Here is a 13343-nt window from a genome sequence, read left to right as displayed (position 1 = left end):
AGCCATCTCATCCTCGGTCGTCCCCTTCTCCTTCTGCCCCCAATCCCTCCCAACATCAGAGTCTTTTCCAATGAGTCAACTCTTCGCATGAGGTGGCCAAAGTACTGGAGTTTCAGCTTCAGCATCATTCCTTCCAAAGAAATCCCAGGGTTGATCTCCTTCACAATGGACTGGTTGGATCTCCTTGCACTCCAAAGGACTCTCAAGAGTCTTCGCCAACACCACAGTTCAAAAGCATCAATTCTTCGACGCTCAGCCTTCTTCACAGTCCAACTCTCCCATCTATACATGACCACAGGAAAAACCATAGCCTTGACTAGATGGACCTTAGTTGGCAAAGTAATGTCTCTGCTTTTGAATATGCTATCTAGGTTGATCATAACTTTTCTTCCAAGGAGTAAGCATCTTTTAATTTCATGGCTGAAGTCACCATCTGCAGTGATTTGGGAGCCCCCAAAATCCTGATGTTCAAGCTGGTTTTAGAAAAGGCAGAAGAACCAGAGATCAAATTGCCAACATCTGCTGGATCATGGAAAAAGCAAGAGAGTTCCAGAAAAACATCTATTTCTGCCTTATTGACTATGCCGAAGCCTTTGACTGTGGGTCACAATAAACTGTGGAAAACTCTGAGAGAGACGTAAGAGTAGCATCTGACTAAATATTTGCACTATTATTTGTGATATGAGAAGCCAGGATGCTTGATTTCTTGGTGAGAATTTTGAAGTTTCCGCTACACTTTTGCCACTGTCCACTTCTGTGATGTTACTCTTTTGGAGCTAAAATTTCTTCATCTGTAGAGTGGAGCCATGGATTAGGTGAAGGTTCTATTTGTTTTCAGTTTTTTAAGATGGTCTGGGTTCGGGTGAGAAGAAAATGAATGACCAGATCTGTGATTAGTGATGACTTATAGGCAGAATTTCAGAAGTAAGTATATAAGGTTTCTTAATGTCTTTTTTTGAGGTTATTAACTTTACTACAGTATTTAGTTAAGCATTTTATATTGTAACATAGGATTATCAGATGTTGATCACAGGTCCTTGTGTCCAGATATCTTTAGCTTTAATGTTTATAGTTTAGAGAGGTCTGGGAAAGAAGAAAAATAGGAACATATTCTTAGAAAGCAGAACTTTTCTTGGGGAACCTTTGTATATATGTTACCCTTTAGGAAGCTCTGAGAACTTGACTGTAAAAGTGAAAGAATTTGCAGTGATAATTTTGTTTTTAATGGTTGTTAAAATGTTTCAGATCAATTCCAGTATTTCTTAAAGGCCATTAAATGACCCAAATATTTTCTGAAGAAATGATGATTTTATTGTAAAGTTGTTTATATCACATCGTTTGATCCGAACAAAAAGCTTTCTCTTTCAAACTCATTTAGGGAAAGACAAAATAATTTTTGTGAGTCTAATTTTATTTCTTCTTGCAAGTATAAAAGCATACAAGGTGACTGAGAAGAATGTTGATGTCAGATAAGCCATTATTGATATCAGAGTAGCCTGAATATTGTTACTATCCCAAGATTCACGTATAAATATAAAGGAAACTGAAAAATTGTAAATAAGCTTGTCTCAGTTTGATCAAGCCTTCAATGCTAGAAATTTGTCAAGATGAAAATGGATGGCTAGAAGAAGCAGGAATTGCAGATCCCAGGATAGTAGTAACTTGGGAAATGACTGTAATACTAAGTGTCATGTGCCAAAACTATGTTTAGTGAATTATTCTGTTTCCTTATATTTTTGAAATTTAAGGTAAGAAACACAATTGCAGCAAAGAAGTCCTTCTGTCAGATTTATTGTTGATGAGATTGTTGTCCTTCAGTCAATTTGTGTCCTTTTTATGAAGATCCATCTAAGAAATAACTTTTAGATATTAACTATTTGAAAAAGTTTTGCTTTTCTTGAGGAATTGAATGCTGCTGTCCCCTTGCCTCTACCCTCCCAAAGCAAAGTTCAGAACATTCTCTTCTTTGCTTTTAGCAGCTAGGAATTTTAGTGCCAAATTATTCCTCAGTTTAAGAACTTTATATATTTACACTCTAAATTTATGCTTGTTTTATTCTTTTCTTCTTAATTTCGTTTTTTTCTATGTGTCTTGTACTTTTTTCTTCCTCAGAAAAAACTTAGAGATTGTTCTTATAAAATTTTTAATAATAATAAACTGAAAAAATTCTCAGCTTTACTAGTTATCAAAGAAATGCAAATCATAGCAACATTGAGAAATATTTTAAATCAAACTATAAGAAATGAAAATATGGTTTTCAGTGCTGATTGACATTGTTGTTGAGTCATATCTGACTCTTTTGGGACCCACTAGGGTCCTCTGTGGATTTCCCAGGCAAGGATGCTGGAGTAGGTTGTCATTTCCTTCTCCAGGGGATCTTCCTGACCCAGGGATTGAACTCATGCCTCTTCAGTCTTCTGCATTGGAGAATTCTTTACCACTGTGCCACCTGGAAGCCCATGGATCGACATGGGTGCAGTGAATAGGGTATTATCATACCTATTCAGTTCAGTTCAGTGCAGCTCAGTCGTGTCTGACTCCTTGCAGCCCCGTTGTGTGCTACGGGGAGGCCTGCAGCACGCCAGGCCTCCCTGTCCATCACCAACTCCCAGAGTTCACTCAAACTCAAGTCCATTGAGTCGGTGATGCCATCCAGCCATCTCATCCTCTGTTGTCCCCTTCTCCCCCTGCCCTCAATCTTTCCCAGCATCAGGGTCTTTTCCAGTGAGTCAGCTCTTCGCATCAGGTGGCCAAAGTATTGGAGTTTCAGCTTCAACATCAGTCCTTCCAATGAACACCCAGGACCTATTTCCTTTAGGATGGACTGGTTGGATCTCCTTGCAGTCCAAGGGACTCTCAAGGGTCTTCTCCAACACCACAGTTCAAAAGCATCAATTCTTCCGCACTCAGCTTTCTTTATAGTCCAGCTCTTACATTCATATGTGACTGCTGGAAAAACCAAGCTTTGAGTAGATGGACCTTTGTTGGCAAAGTAATGTCTCTGCTGTTTAATATGCTATCTAGGTTGGTCATAACTTTTCTTCCAAGGAGCAGCATCTTTTTATTTCATGGCTGCAGTCACCATCTGCAGTGATTTTAGAGCCCAGAAAAATGCAGTCTGCCACTGTTTCCCCATCTGTTTGCTGTGAAGTGATGGGACCGGATACCATGACCTTAGTTTTCTGAATGTTGAGTTTTAAGCCAACTTTTTCACTCTCTTCTTTCACTTTCATCAAGAGGCTTTTTAGTTCTTCTTCACTTTCTGCCGTAAGTGTGGTGTCATCTGCATATCTGAGGTTATTGATATTTCTCCCAGCAATCTTGATTCCAGCTTGTGCTTCCTCCAGCCCAGCATTTCTCATGATGGACTCTGTTGGTGGAAGTATAAATCTATACTGCCTTTCTGGAGAGCCCTAAAACATCCATATCTTTTGATCTAATGATTTAAGTTCTTGAATATCTCCTAAGGAAATTCCCTAAATTTGGAAAACGCTTAATGCCCAAGATGTTTATATCCCCTATTTTTAAAAAGGTAAAATTTAGAAACAACCTAAATAGGTTGTTTGAGTGAGCATGCAAACTGTTGTGTATCTGTCCATGTGATGGAAGGAGTGATAACATTTCTAAAAGTCTTCAAAATAAAATAAAAATGTAGCTAGCTTTAATTGAATGTCTTACCTGTGTGCCAGGACTGTACTAAGCGCTTTCTCTTTTAATCTTCACAACAACTTTTTGAGGGTAGATGTGTGTATTAACTACTGCTTTATAGACAAGGAAACAGGCTTGGGGAGCTGAAATATCTTGTTGGAAATCGTCCAACTCCTAACTAAGTGGTAGAGCCTGGGTACAAACCCTAGTCTGACTTTTGTAACCTGGCACTTAGAACCACTTCCTGTGCTACCTCTTTAATGAGAAAAGCTGTGGGGGAAACGTTGGAGTGCACGTGTCTTTTTGAATTATGGTTTGCTGAAAACGTAGAATGTGTGTGATGAACAGTGAAAGAAGCATAGAAGATAATTTCTATGATTGTTAAGATCTGGAAGGGATTTAAAATCCTGAGAGTCTCCTTCAGTAACTTAAAGTGGAGTTAAGTTATTTGACCCAAGGTCTTACAATTGAAAAAAGACTCCATACTTTAGATTTCCAAGTAAATTGTGTTTGCTTTTGTATGGTGGTTTTTTAAAAATTAAAATGTAATGATTTCTGTATCTCCTAGCAGTATATGGAACACAGGAAGACCATATCTTTAATTTTTCCTTTGCTTTTTTTGTTGGTAATTTCTTCTGTCAGTTTTTTTTCTGTTTCTCATAGGCTAATAAAAAGGAGGTGTTATAGGTTTAATTTAATTAGTTTATAGCTATATAAGGAAATGATGACTGTGTGAGCAAATGATACTTCAGTTTAATGCTAAATGTAATTTTGTAAGTAAATCAGGTTATATACATTCAATTTTCATTTCTCCCAGTTCATTAAAAAAAATTTGTTTCAATTAAAAACAAATTACCAAGGTATAATTGACTTACAGAGTTGTGTCAGTTTCAGGTACACAACAGTGAATCTGTTGTGCACGTATCCTTGCTTTTTTAATGTCTTTTTTCATGTGGGTCTTTACAGAGGACTGAGTAGGGTTCCCTGTGCTCTATAGTAGGTCCTTACTAGTTTCTTATATATGTGTCAATCCCAGTCTTCCAATTTATCTCCTTCCCTTACGTGCCGGTAACCATAAGTTTACTTTTTCACCATCTGTAACTCTATTTCTGTTTTGTAGATGAGTTAATTTATAGCCTTTGTTTTTCAGGTTCCACGTGTAAGCAATATCATGTGCTTGTCTCTTCTGTCTGACTCACTTCACTCAGTATGACAGTCTCTTGGCTCATTCATGTTGCTGCAAATGGCATTATAGTATTTTGGGGGCCAAGTAACATTCCGTTGTGTATTTTTAGCATACCCTTATATGTTCTTCTGTTGATGGACATTTAGGTTGCTTCCATGTCCTGGCTGTTGTAAATAGTGCTACAGTGAGCATTTGGGTGTATCATGTTGAATTATGGTTTTCTCCAGATATATGCCCAGGAGTGGCATTTCTGGATCATATGGTGGCTCTATTTTCAGGTTTTAAGGAACCTCCTTGCTCTTGTGCATAGTGCTGTTCCGACCTACATTCCCATCAACAGCGTAGAAGGGCTGTCTCTTCTCCACATCCTCTCTAACATTTGTTTGTAGATTTTTTTGATGGTGGCCATTCTGGCCATAGTAAGGTGATATCTTTTTGTAGTTTTTGATTTGTATTTCTCTAATAATCAGTGATGTAGAGAATCTTTTCATGTGCTTTTTGCCATCTGTATGTTGCCGGAGAAATGTCTGTTTAGATCTCCCACCCATATTTTGATTGGGTTGTTTGTTTCTTTTTAATTGAGCTGTATGAGCTGTTTGTATTATTTTTGAGGTTAATCCCTTGTCAGTTTGCAGATGTTTTCTCCAATTTGAGGGTTGTCTTCATTTTGTGTATGGTTTCTTTTAATTTTTCCCCAATTTTAAGACGAGTTTAAATTGGTAAAGGACTGTTAAAAACAGTGCATGTATTTTAATCTTTACCCAAATTTCCTCTCCGCCCCTCCCACCGCCAACTTTCCTCTCCACCAGATCTCTTCCTTTTTCCTTTTTGTTTAAAAATTTCTGAAAATCTTTCATCTCCAGTTGAATTTCAATTTTGAGCTATCTAATACATATTAGCTTATGTCTTCTTAGCAGTTGGAACATTATATTGTTTATAAGTTCTTTTTTTGGCGTTGATACATGTTTTATATACATATAGTTCAAAAGATGTGCTTCAGAAAGGTAACTTAAACAAAAAATACAGGTACAATAATCACCAGTAAGGGGGAAGTATCAATTTCTGCTAATAGAATGACCTGTGGTTTATGGAAAGACCTGTAGTTGAGTCACGTATTTTGCTTTACAGAATATATAACAAATAATTTTACTTCTTTTAACCCATTATCAGGTTTCTTTTGGAAAGGCATAGTTGTATAATGTGTGCATATACTGAATTTAGAAAACATTGCAAGAAATTGTGTGTGATAATTTCTTTGATGTGTGGTAATTCCTTTGTGTGCAGTGCTTTTTAAGAACTCAGGGTAGGGTAGTTAGGTTTTTTAACTTAAGTATTTAACTGCAGCAGATTTATAAATGATAGGCTTTTAGTAGATGAACTTGTATGAAACAGTCATTGAAGGCTAATGTTAAATGTTATTTAACATTTATTCTCTCATATACATCAGGCACCATGTCTTATTGATTTACATATATCGCTTTTTCTTTACGCTGAACTTCAGTCAGAAAAGATAGCCACCCTCCTGCAAGAATTCACACCTCAGTGGAAGTTGTGGGGGGAGGGCAGTATGGGGATAGATGATGAATCAGTTGAAAATGGTGATATCCTGTGATAAATCTGTGAAGGATGTAAACCACCTGGTATGCAGTAGAGAAGAGATTCACTTAAACTCATTGTTTAGGGAGAGTGCGTGTGTGTTTGTCGCTCAGTCGTGTCCAGCTTTGCAACCCCATGAACTGTAGCCCACCAGGCTCCTCTGTCCAAGAAATTCTCCAGGCATGAATACTGGAATGGGTTGCCATTCCCTTCTCCAGGGGGTCTTCCCAACCCAGGGATTGAACCCTGGTCTCTTGCATTGCAACAGATTCTTTACTGTCTGAGCCACCAGGGAGAGGGAGAGAAAGTCAGGGAAGACTACCAAAAGAAGACCAGAGCTGAAAGATAAGGAGTTAAGCTGAGGATATGGGGGTGGGCAAGGGGAGCCTAGCATGAACACAAGAGCATCTAAGTAGCATTTTAAGTTTTTAGCCAAAATAATAGCTGATATTTAGTACATGCTTGTATATGTGCCAGTCACTCCAAGAGCTTTGTGTATTCTGTGTATTAAGTCCTTTAATTCTCACACCCTATTATGTAGGTATTGTGATTATTCCCATTTTACAGATGAGGCACAGGAAGATGAAATAACTTACCTGGAAAATATCATAACTAGGAAGTGTAAGAGCTTGAATATAAACCCAGGCTGACTAACTTCAGAGTTTGGGCTTTTATTAGTACAAGAAGTTAAACTCTGGGTTGTTTTGGAGGTAAACCCTTTTAACATATCAGCCTTTTCTTTCACCTTGCCCCAAGCTTCTTTGAACATGATGTAAACTGCTGAACTCCCTTCCTTTGCTATGCACCTTTAACTCCCTCCTCAACCCATTGAAATCTGGGTTCTAAAGAGATACTCATAAGGAAACTTACTGGGTTGTGGAGGACGAGCCTGTAGGGTTGTGCCTCCTATTGCTTTTATTTTTCCAATAGTGCTTGGCAGCCCAAGGTGTATGAGTGGAGAAGGCAGTCAGATGTAATCCTCCAGGATTGGGGGCTTTGTGGGGATGTACAGTGGAGGAACAAGGAAGCAAGGCAGTGGAGAGTATTGACAAAAAAGTCAGTAATGGAACCCATGGTCTCAGTGGAATTAAGAGAAGATAGAAGTGAATTGATGGCCTAGGGGAAAATGGACACATAAGGGTCTGAATAAGGGGTCTGACAGAGTGCCTGAAGAACTATGGATGGAAGTTTGTGACTCTGCACAGGAGGCAGTGGTCAAGAAAATCCCAAGAAAAAAAATGCAAAAAGGCAAAATGGTTGTCTGAGGAGGCCTTAAAATAGCTGCAAAAAGAAGAAAAGATAAAGGCAAAGGAGAAAAGGAAAGATATACCCATTTGAATGCAGAGTTCCAAAGAATAGCAAGAAGAGATAAGAAAGCCTTCCTCAGCGATCATTGCAGAGAAATAGAGGGAAACAATAGAACGGGAAAGACTAGAGATCTCTTCAAGAAAATTAGAGATACCAGGGGAACATTTCATGCAAAGATGGGCACAGTAAAGGACAGAAATGGTATGGACCTAACAGAAGCAGAAGGTATTAAGAAGAGATGGCAAGAACACACAGAAGAACTGTACAAAAAAAAAGACCTTCATGACCCAGATAACCATGATGGTGTGATCACTCACCTAGAGCCAGACATCCTGGAATGTGAAATCAAATGGGCCTTAGGAAGCATCACTACAAACAAAGCTAGTGGAGGTGATAGAAGCCCAGTTGAGCTATTTTAGATTCTAAAAGATGATGCTGTAAAAGTGCTACACTCAATATGCCAGCAAATTTGGAAAACTCACCAGTGACCACAGGACTAGAAAAGGTCAGTTTTCATTCCAATCCCAAAGAAAGGCAATACCAAAGAATGTTCAAACTTCCGCACAATTGCACTCATTTCACACGCTAGCAAGGTTATATTCAAATCCTTCAAGCTAGGCTTCAACAGTACATGAACTGAGAACTTCCAGATGTACAAGCTGAATTTAGAAAAGGCTGAGGAACCAGAGATCAAGTTGTCAACATCCATTGGATCATCGAAAAAGCAAGAGAGTTCAGAAAAACAACCCTTTTTGCTTTATTGACTATGCCAAAGCCTGACTGTGTGGATCACAACAAACTGTGGAAAATTCTTCATGAGATGGAAATACCAGACCACCTTACCTGTCTTCTGAGAAATCTGGATGCAGGTCAAGAAGCAATAGTTAGAACCGGACATGGAACAACAGACTGGTTCCAAATTGGGAAAGGAATGTGTCAAGGCTGTGTATTGTCACCTTGCTTATTTAACTTATATGCAGAGTACATCATGCAAAATGCTAGGCTGGATGAAGCACAAGCTGGGATCAAGATTGCCAGGAAAAATATCAATAACCTCAGATATGCAGATGACACCACCCTTATGGCAGAAAGTGAAGAAGAACTAAAGAGCTTCTTGATGAAAGTGAAAGAGGAGAGTGAAAAAGTTGGCTTAAAACTCAACATTTAGAAAATGAAGATCATGGCATCCAGTCCATGGCAAATAGATGGGGAAATAATGAAAACAGTGAGAGACTTTATTTTTGGGGCTCCAAAATCACTGCAGATGATGAATGCAGCCATGAAATTAAAAGATGTCTGCTCCTTGGAAGAAAAGCTGTGACCAACCTAGACAGCATATTAAAAAGCAAAGACATTATTTTGCTGACAGAGGTCCGTCTAGTCAAAGCTATGGTTTTTCCAATGGTCACGTATGGATGTGGGAGTTGGACTATAAAGAAAGCTGAATGCAGAAAAATTGATGCTTTTGAACTGAGAGTCCCTTGAGATCCAATCCATCAATCCTAAAGGAAATCAACCTCGAATATTCATTGGAAGGACTGATGCTGAAGCAGAAACTCCAATAAATACTTTGTCAACCTGATGCGAAGAGCTGACTCTGTGGAAAAGACGCTGATGCTGGGAAAGACTGAAGGCAGGAGAATAAGGGGGGATGAGAGAGGACGAGATGGTGGAAGGCATCACCAACTTGATGGACATGAGTTTGAGCTAGCTCCGGGAGTTGGTGATGGACAGGGAGGCCTGGTGTGCTGCAGTCCATGAGGTTGCAAAAAGTCAGACAGGACTGAGCGACTGAGTTGAACTAAAGGGATCTGAATGAGTTGGAGAAAATAGGTCTTTAATGAGAGTAAGGGAGTGAGCGAACCGGAAAGAGTGGGGTTGTGTTGAGAAAGTTTGAAATGTTAGAGGAGTCGTAGTTCTGGGTGATGATGGGATTCCAGATATGACCTTTGGTGTGAGTGACTGAAAAGTGAAAGTGTTAGTCTCTCAGTTATGTCCAACTCTTTGCGACCCCATGGGCTATAGACCACCAGGCTTGCTGAAATAAGGGTCATTTTATTAATGTTGGGGAAGCCGATTAATCCAGGGTGAGGTATAATTGACTCAGGGTGAGGATGGGCCTGTGTATTCAGTGGAGCAATGTGATGAGCTGTGAGACAGAATGAAAGCCTAATTTGTAAGGTGCTCTTTGTTATCGTCTTTGCCCCTCGCTGCCAAATATTCATTAAGCACTGGGAGGGTATGTTTACCCTTGTAATTGACTTATGATTCTTGTTTGCGTAGAATAATGCAAAGGCTTCTGTGAAAAGAAGCATTGTTTGTATGATCAGATTCTTGTATGTGTCCTCTTTTTGTCCATTCGCAGATGAATGGATAAGGAAGCTATGGTACATACACACAGTGGAATATTACTCAGTATTTTATTCTTGAAGCTGTTACCACAGGAACATAAGGGGAAGAAATGTCATGTAATCTTATTTGAGAGAATTAGTTTTTGTTGGCATTGCCCTGAGCAGATGCTTCTTTGGGGCTGAACATTGATGCATACAAGTAACAAAGGTACAGTCTGCTGGTTTTCTATGAATTTAGATGTAGCTATTTACTTAGTGGACTCTGGAAGCCTTCTTTGTATCAACAGAGTGGCTCACTGACTCTAAAAATTGGTCTCCAGTAATCTCATCTATGTGCTTCCCAGGTGACCCAGTGGTAAAGAATCCGCCTGCCAGTGCAGGAGACACAAGAGACATGGGTTCGATACCTGGGTCAGGAAGATACCCTGGAGAAGGAAGCGATTCCAGTATTTTTGCCTGGGAAATCCCATGGATAGAGGGGTCTGGTGGGCTACAGCGCATGGGGTCGCAAGTAGTCTGACATGACTTTCCCAGTGAACAACAACAACAACAAATCTCATCAACGGGAAATTTAAGGGCCTAGATCTATGTACTGCATCACTCAGTATTGTGGAATATACAGTAGTGCGGTATTTTTAAAATATGTCATAATATCACTGCGTCTTCATTGCAAGTTAGTCTGTTTCTTCAAATTTTCCTGATTATGTTCAGTTTAGGCTAGATTGAAAATGAATACACATACACAAACTTTATTTTGCTAAGGTTCTAAAAGCAAATTATTGTGTTATTTTAGTAATTTCCACATTGTGTTCCTCAAGAAATCAGTGAAAATTTAACAACATTTCAGGTAATAATAGGTTTGTGTGTGTGCATATTTTAGAGGTATTATAAGAAAATCTCATGAGCAGACTATGAGGTTTTTAGTTTTAAAACTAATCTTGGTAAAAACAGAAAACTAATCTTGAGTTCATTTGTACCTAAGTAAATTGGGACCAGTATTTATCAATATTTTGCTAAGTATGGAGAGAAATAGAGTTTGGAGACATAGTTTACAATATATTAGTAGAGAATTCTTGTTTTGATTTGCTTTCATGTTTTCTCTATATTGGATATTAGGAAAATGGTATTTTTCCACTGAAAGTTTGTACTTCTTGGAAATTCTCCTGGTTTGACATCCAGAGCTTATTGATCAAACCTTAGGGTATATTTCCTGCCTGACACAGTAGGTTTTGCAGGATGGATAAAAACACCACATAATTTTTATCCTTACTCAGTATATTGGTGTTGTAGACTTAACAGTGGATAATGTAAACAGTACCCAGCTGTGGATGTGACTGGTGATAGAAGCAAGATCCAATGCAGTAAAGAGCAATATTGCATAGGAACCTGGAATGTCAGGTCCATGAATCAAGGCAAATTGGAAGTGGTCAAACAAGAGATGGCAAGGGTGAATGTCGACATTCTAGGAATCAACGAACTAAAATGGACTGGAATGGGTGAATTTAACTCAGATGACCATTATATCTACTACTGCAGGCAGGAGTCCGAAATGCAGTCCTTGGATGCAATCTCAAAAACGACAGAATGATCTCTTTTTGTCTCCAAGGCAAACCATTCAATATCACAGTTATCCAAGTCTATGCCCCAACCAGTAACGCTGAAGAAGCTGAAGTTGAACGGTTTTATGAAGACCTACAAGACCTTTTAGAACTAACACCCCCAAAAGATGGGGACTGGAATGCAAAAGTAGGAAGAAACACCTGGAGTAACAGGCACAATTGGCCTTGGAATGCGGAATAAAGCAGGGCAAAGACTAATAGAGTTTGCCAAAACAATGCACTGGTCATAGCAAACACCCTCTTCCAACAACACAAGAGAAGACTCTACACATGGACATCACCAGATGGTCAACACTGAAATCAGATTGATTATATTCTTTCCAGCCAAAGATAGAGAAGCTCTATACAGTCAGCAAAAACAAGACCAGGAGCTGACTGTGACTCAGATCATGAACTCCTTATTACCAAATTCAGACTCAAATTGAAGACAGTAGGGAAAACTGCTAGACCATTCAAGTATGACCTAAATCAAATCCCTTATAATTATACAGTGGAAGTGAGAAATAGATTTAAGGGCCTAGATCTGATAGAGTGCCTGAAGAACTATGGAATGAGGTTCGTGACATTGTACAGGAGACAGGGATCAAGACCATCCCCATGGAAAAGAAATGCAAAAAAGCAAAATGGCTGTCTGGGGAGGCCTTACAAATAGCTGTGAAAAGAAGAGAGGTGAAAAACAAAGGAGAAAAGGAAAGATATAAGTATCTGAATGCAGAGTTCCAAAGAATAGCAAGAAGAGATAAGAAAGCCTTCTTCAGTGATCAATGCAAAGAAATAGAGGAAAAGAACAGAATGGGAAAGACTAGAGATCTCGTCAAGGAAATTAGAGATACCAGGGGAACATTTCATGCAAAGATGGGCTCGATAAAGAACAGAAATGGTATGCACCTAACAGAAGCAGAAGATACTAAGAAGAGGTGGCAAGAATACACAGAAGAACTGTACAAAAAAGATCTTCACGACCCAGATAATCATGATGATGTGTTCACTAATCTAGAGCCAGACATCTTGGAAAGTGAAGTCAAGTGGGCCTTGGGAAGCATCACTACGAACAAAGGTAGTGGAGGTGATGGAATTCCAGTTGAGCTGTTTCAAATCCTGAAAGATGATGCTGTGAAAGTGCTGCACGCAATATGCCAGCACATTTGGAAAACTCATCAGTGGCCACAGGACTGGAAAAGGTCAGTTTTCATTCCAATCCCAAAGAAAGGCAATGCCGAAGAATGCTCAAACTACCGCAGATTGCACTCATCTCACATGTTAGTAAAGTAATGCTCAAAATTCTCCAAGCCAGGCTTCAGCAATACGTGAACTGTGAACTTCCAGATGTTCAAGCTGGTTTTAGAAAAGGCAGAGGAACCAGAGATCAAATTGCCAACATCCGCTGGATCATGGAAAAAAGCAAGAGAGTTCCAGAAAAACATCTATTTCTGCTTTATTGACTATGCTAAAGCCTTTGACTGTGTGGATCACAATAAACTGTGGAAAACTCTGAATGAGATGGGAATACCAGACCACCTAACCTGCCTCTTGAGAAATCTGTCAGGAAGCAACAGTTAGAACTGGACATGGAACAACAGACTGGTTCCAAATAGGAAAAGGAGTACGTCAAGGCTGTATATTGTCACCCTGCTT

This window comes from Budorcas taxicolor, chromosome 3, assembly GCF_023091745.1.
Source record: "Budorcas taxicolor isolate Tak-1 chromosome 3, Takin1.1, whole genome shotgun sequence".
NCBI classification, from domain to species: domain Eukaryota; kingdom Metazoa; phylum Chordata; class Mammalia; order Artiodactyla; family Bovidae; genus Budorcas; species Budorcas taxicolor.
The sequence above is the reverse complement of the archived record's forward strand: the minus strand, read 5'-3'. Positions refer to the sequence as shown.